Below are 7,209 nucleotides of genomic sequence, written 5' to 3'. Positions count from 1 at the left end.
GTGTGCCATGAGAAGTGTGACAGCTGAGTAGCCCACAGGGCAAGGGAAAAAAAAGAAGGATCTATTTTTTTAAATTAATTCATGAAAATATATAGCCCGCCAATTAAGGAAACAATTTCCTTTCTCAGCAGGATGAGAAGAGTGAGCAGGGGAGTAAGGAAGAAGAATAAGATCACTGAGCAGGATGAGGTCAATGAGCAAGTGGATATGAAGAAATTGTAGAATAATGGGCAAGGGACAGAAAGAAGGCAAGCCAGAGCTAGGTGATCCATGATCCTCACCAAGACACTACATCGAAATCAGACATCCCATCTGCAGATAAATTTGCTAAGTATTTCAATGAAAAAATTGTAAACCTACAGAACATGCTACCTCAGGACAACACTGACATCGAAAACTTCCTTAATGAGTTGGACCCAACCACTGGAGAACACCCGGCTGACTGAACCTGGTTAAATTTTGCCCTCCTCACCATCGATACAGTTGCATGGGCGATCAGCAGGTTCTCCAACACTCACTGTAAACTAGATACCTGCCCCAACTACCTAATGAAATCCGCCCCTGACTGCTTTATAGTAGACCTCACATCGCACCTAAATTACATGCTACAGCAAGGTCTGTTTCCTAAGGAAAATGGTAATATCCAACTCACCCCGATACCAAAAGACACCAAGAAAAAAAACAAATGAAATCACTAACTACCGTCCAGTAGCATCCATCCCGTTGTCAGTCAAACTGATGGAAAGCATTGTAGCCAAACAACTTGCAGATTATATAAACAAATTCTCAATATTACACGATTCACAGTCAGGTTTTTGCCCCCTCCACAGCACAGAAACAGTACTACTCACTCTCCTAGCCAAATTCAAGCAGGAAATAGCAATAAGATAAAACATCCTCCTACTCCAATTCGACATGTCTAGTGCATTCGACATGGTATACCACAATATATTAATAAGATTACTAGATAAGTTCGGGATTGGTAGAAACATACTTAACTGAATCAAGGGTTTCCTAACCACAAGAACATATCAAGTAAAATCAAACTCAAACTTATCACCATGGAAAGCAGACTGCGGAGTACCACAAGGATCACCGCTATCACCGATTCTCTTCAACCTAATGATGACCCCATTAGCCAAGGCCTTATCCAACCAAGGCCTTAACCCCTTCATCTATGCAGATGATGTCACAATATACATTCCTTACAAATCTAAACTGATAGAAATCACCAACGAAATCAAGATCAGCTTGAACATCATGGACTCTTGGGCAAACGCATTTCAACTAAAACTCAACAAGGAAAAAACACACTGTCTTATCCTCTCATCCCAACACAACGCGGACAACCCCACAATTATCAACACCCCAGATTACACCCTCCCTATCTCAGACAGCCTGAAAATCCTAACCGTTACATGAGACCGCAACCTAACACTAGACAGCCAAGTGGCATCCACGACAAAGAAAATGTTCCACTCAATGTGGAAACTCAAACACGTGAAACAACTCTTCCCGAGGGAAACATTTTGCTACCTGATACAATCAATGGTACTAAGCCATGTAGACTACTGCAATGGAACTTATGCGGGATGCAAAGAACAAACATTAAAGAAACTTCAGACCACTCAAAACACGGCAGCTAGGCTTATCTTCGGAAAAACGCAATTTGAAAGCGCAAAACCCCTCCGCAAAAAACTACACTGGCTCCCAATCAAAGAACGCATTGCTTTCAAAATCTGCACTCTGGTTCACAAAATTATCTACGGTGAAGCCACGGGTTACATGACAGACTTGATCGACCTACCAACTAGAAACACATCCAAATCAACACGAACGTACCTAAATCTGCACTACCCAACAGGGGCGTAGCCAGACACCCAATTTTGGGTGGGCCTGGGCCCAGGATGGGTGGGCAGAAGAGCCTCGCCCCGTCCCATACGTGATTTGGCCTCTCCTTCTCTCACTTGCATGCCATATGGTCTCTCAAACATCCCCCCTCTCCCATATACCTTTTAAATAGCAGATTTTCACCAGCAGCGAGCAGCAACTAATACATACTGCTCATGTTGGCCCCACACCCTTCCCTCTGATACTACTTCCTGTTTCCGCTTAGGCAGAAATACATCAGAGGGAAGACTGTGGGGCCGGTGCGAGCAGTATGTATGTCACTGCTCACTGCAGGTGAAGATCTGCTACTTACAAGGTAAGCAGGAGGGTCACTTGTTGGGAGTTTTCGGCTGGTGGGGCATCATAGGTATGCTGCTACTGGGTGGGCCTGAACCCAAAGTGGGTGGGCATGGGCCCACCCAAGCCCACCCTTGGCTATGCCACTGCTACCCAAGCTGCAAAGGACGCAAATACAAATCAACTTACGCATCCAGTCTGTCCTACATAAGCACACAATTGTGGAACGCATTACCAAAAGCCTTGAAAACTACGTACGACCACCTAAGCGTCTGGAAAAAACTAAAATCTAACCTGTTTAAAAAGGCATACCCTACCAATCCAACATAAATGCCTGATCTCTGCAACACAACAAAAAAATAAAACACGTAATGGACATAACACAACTCTTCCATTGTACGATTCCTAAATGTGGCTGTGCCACATGAACTTTACCTTACCACAACATCACTTTGTATTTCTTTACATCAGAGTCTCCAAACGCCTCTCCGGTACTATGTCAGCTACATTGAACCTACAAATAGGTGGGAAAATGTGGGATACAAATGTAACAAATAAATAAATAAATAAATATTCTGTGTATTAAAAAAGGAGGGAGGAAGACCAAACTACAGCCGGCATGGTTAAAAAGTGAGGTGAAGGAAGCTATTAGAGCTAAAAGAAAATCCTTCAGAAAATGGAAGAAGGAATTGACTGAAAATAATAAGAAACAGCATAAGGAATGTCAAGTCAAATGCAAAGCACTGATAAGGAAGGCAAAGAGGGACTTTGAAAAAAATATTGCGTTGGAGGGGAAAACACATAGTAAAAACTTTTTTTGGTATATTAAAAGCAAGAAGCCGGCAAAAGAATCAGTTGGATCACTAGATGACCGAGGGGTAAAAGGGGCAATCAGGGAAGACAAAGCTATAGCGGAGAGATTAAATGAATTATTTGCTTTGGTCTTCACTGAGGATGATTTGGGGGACATACCGGTGCCAGAAATGGTATTCAATGCTGACAAGTCAGAGAAACTGAATGAAATCTCTGTAAACCTAGAGGATGTAATGGTGTAATTTGACAAATTGAAGAGTAGCAAATCTCCTGGACCAGATGGTATTGATCCCAGAGTACTGATAAAATTGAAAAATGAACTGGTGGAGCTATTGTTAGTAATATGTAGTTTATCTTTAAAATCAAGTGTGGTATCGTAAGATTGAGGGGTGGCCAATGTAACGCTAATATTTTAAAAAAGTTCCAGAGGGAATATGGGAAATTATAGACCAGTAAGCTTGATGTCGGTGCCGGGCAAAATGGTAGAGACTTAAAGAACAAAATTACAGAGCATATTCAAAAGCATGGTTTAATGAGACAAAGCCAACATGGATTTAGTGAAGGGAAATCTTGCCTCACCAATCTATTACATTTCTGTGAAGGGGTGATCAAACATGTGGATAAAGGCAAGCCAGATGATATTGTGTATCTGGATCTTCAAAAGGCATTTGACAAAGTACCTCATGAAAGATTCCAGAAGAAATTAGAGAGTCATGGGATAGGGGGTAGTGTCCTATTGTATCTTAAAAACTGGTTAAAGGATAGAAAGCAGAGATTAGGATTAAATGGTCAGTATTCTCAATGGAGAAGGGTAGATAGTGGGGTTCCCCAGGGGTCTGTGCTGAGACCATTGCTTTTTAACATATTTATAAATGATCTAGAGATGGGAGTAATTAGTGAGGTAATTTAATTTGCTGATGACACAAAGTTATATTCAAAGCTGTTAAATCGCAGGATTTTTATGAAAAATTACAAGAGGACCTTACAAGACTAGGAGATGGGGCGTCTAAATGGCTGATAACATTTAATGTGAGCACATGAAAAGTGATGCAGGTGGGAAAGAGGAACCCGAACTATAGCTACACAATGCAAGGTTCCACGTTAGGAGTCACCGACCAAGAAAGGGATCTCGGCTTCGTTGTTGATGATACATTGAAACCCTCTTCTCAGAGTGCTGCGGCGGCTAAGAAAGCACATAGAATGTTAGGTATTATTAGGAAAGGAATGGAAAACAAAAATGAGGGCATTATAATGCCTTTGTATCACTCAATGGTATGACTGCACCTCAAATATTGTGTTCAATTCTGGTCACCACATCTCAAAAAAGATACAGTGGAATTAGAAAAGATAGAGAGAAGGGTGATGGAAATGTTAAAGGTGATGGGATGACTTCCCTATGAGGAAAGGCTGAAGCATCTAGGGCTCTTCAGCTGATGGCTGAGGGGAGATATGATAGGAATTGAAAACAAAAATGAGAGTGTTATAAAGCCTTTGTATCGCTCCATGGTGCGACCACACCTCGAATATTGTGTTCAATTCTGATCGCCGCATCTCAAAAAATATATTGTGGAATTAGAAAAGGTGCAGGGAAGGGCGACGAAAATGATAAAGGGGATAGGACGACTTCCCTATGAGGAAAGGCTAAAGTGGCTAGGGCTCTTCAGCTTGGAGAAAAGGCGGCTGAGGGGAGATATGATTGAGCTCTATAAAATAATGAGTGGAGTTGAACGGGTAGATGTGAAGCGTCTGTTTATGCTTTCCAAAAATACTAGGACTAGGGGGCATGCGATGAAGCTACAAAGTAGTAAATTTAAAACAAATCAGAGAAAATTTTCTTCACTCAACGTGTAATTAAACTCTGGAATTCGTTGCCAGAGAATGTGGTAAAGGCGTTTAACTTAGCAGAGTTTTCAAAAGGTTTGGACGGCTTCCTAAAGGAAAGTCCATAAACCATTATTAAATAGACTTGGGGGGAAATTCACTTTTTCTGGGATAAGCAGTATAAAATGTTTTGTACTTTTTTGGGATCTTTCCGGGTATTTGTGACTTGGCCACTGTTGGAAACAGGATGCTTGGCTTGATGGACCTTTGGTCTTTCCCAGTATGGCAATACTTATGTATTTATGTAGAGGTCTATAAAATAACGAGTGGAGTTGAACGGGTAGATGTGAAGCATCTGTTTATGCTTTCCAAAAATACTAGGACTAGGGGGCAAATGATGAAGTTACAAAGTAGTAAAGTTAATACAAATTGGAGAAAATATTTCTTCACTCATTGTGTAATTAACCTCTTGAATTCGTTGTCAGAGAATGTGGAAAAGGCATTTAGCTTAGTGGGGTTAAAAAAAAGGTCTGGACGGCTTCCTGAAGGAAAAGTCCATAGACCATTATTAAATTGACTTGGGGAAAATCCACTACTTATTTCAGGGATAAGCAGCATAAAATGTATTGAACTTTTTGGGGATCTTGCCAGTTATTTGTGACCTGTATTGGCCACAGGATCTTGCCAGTTATTTGTGACCTGTATTGGAAACAGGATGCAGGGCTGGATGGACCTTTGGTCTGTCCCATTGTGACAATACTTATGTACTTACGAGTTTCAGTATATTTTTTTGTGAGGTAAGAAGGACAGTGTAAATTGGAAATATTTTGTTTCAGTTCAATTCTTAAGTATTTCTTTTCTTATTTGTTTTATTGTAAACCGATTTTCATTTCAGGTTGTGATGTTCTCAATAGCATTCACTATAATTTGAGCACACACTGAGCTTCAAGAAAATGCACTTCTGTAAAAATAGATACTCAATACATCCCAATGCTATTGCATATTCATAACATGCTACTACAACCTCAGTAGTGACACTTTTTACGCAAGGATCACAGCCTCGCAATTCACACAACTCATCATCGGTCCCCAATTATTGCTAACCATATTTAATTCATTTTTATTAACATATTTAAAAACATTCTTAAATAGTATATTCTCAATCAATTTGGTTTAAATGTATTTAATTGTACTTAGCTCGATTTATGTTTCATGTCAGGACTTCTGCAATACATGTATACAGTAAATGAGGGCGGGACCAGAGCTGAGAGAGACAGAAGGGAAGAGTGACGTGCCGAGTCTGCATGGTTTCGCTTCTGCTGCTGCCCTGACTAGGTAAAATTACTTTTAGAACTCAGAAGAAGGGAGGGAGGGGGATCTTGGAACTCAGAGGGAGGGAGTGCGGGCAGGGGATCCCGGAACTCGAATTTCTCTACCTTCGGACTATAAGATGCACCCCCCATTTTCCTCCCAAATTTGGGGGGAAAAAGTGCATCTTATAGTCTGAAAAATACGGTAGATCTTATTTTGGACATTTTGCAAAAAACGTCCAAAAATCCAATAGTGAACATGGCCATTTTCAAACCAGAAAAATGTCCAACTTTTTGTCTCAAAAGATGTTTTTGTGCTCACTGCATCTATATTTTAGGACTATTAAAAAAAACTGTTGAAGGGAAAAATGCACAAAAACAAGCCATTGGGATACAGGGGACAAGCATTCTAAGTAGACTGGCCACACAGAGGTCCCAGCAGAGCTGTAGAGCATACTAGGAGGCACTGCAGTGGAGTTCACATGGAAGGTCCCAGGTACTCATCTCACCATTACCTTCTTATTTCCAAGATGAGCCCTTCAAAACTCACCAAAAACCTACTGTACCCAACTGTATACCACTACAATAGCCCTTATTCCTGCAGGTGACAATATATGTAGATACAGTAGGATTTTGCTGGGATTTGGAGGCTCACACTTTCCACCACAAGTGTACCAGTTAGATCGGGATATGGGTCTGAACTCCTTTCTCTACAGTCCACTGGACCAACCACTACTCTGCTCCAGGGACCTGCTTGCTACTTCTAATAGGACTGGACATAACATCTGAGGCTGTCATAGAGGCTGGTATGTACTGTTTCTTTCACTTCTTTGAGGGGTGAGAGGAGATCAGTGACCACTGGGGGAGTAAGGGGGTCATGCCTTAATCCCTCTACTGGTCATCTGGTCATTTAGGGCACCTTTTTGTGACTTTATCATGATTGAAACAGGTCTAGACCAAAACATCTAAATTTTAGCCCTGGGCACTTTTGTTTTCTTCCATTATGGCAGAAAAACCAAATGCCAAAACCCTGCCCCCAACATTCTCCCTTGTGATTTGGATGCACTGCAGAGACAAA

The sequence above is a fragment of the Microcaecilia unicolor genome, chromosome 3 (genome assembly GCF_901765095.1).
Source record: "Microcaecilia unicolor chromosome 3, aMicUni1.1, whole genome shotgun sequence".
Taxonomy (NCBI): Eukaryota; Metazoa; Chordata; class Amphibia; order Gymnophiona; family Siphonopidae; genus Microcaecilia; species Microcaecilia unicolor.
The sequence above is the reverse complement of the archived record's forward strand: the minus strand, read 5'-3'. Positions refer to the sequence as shown.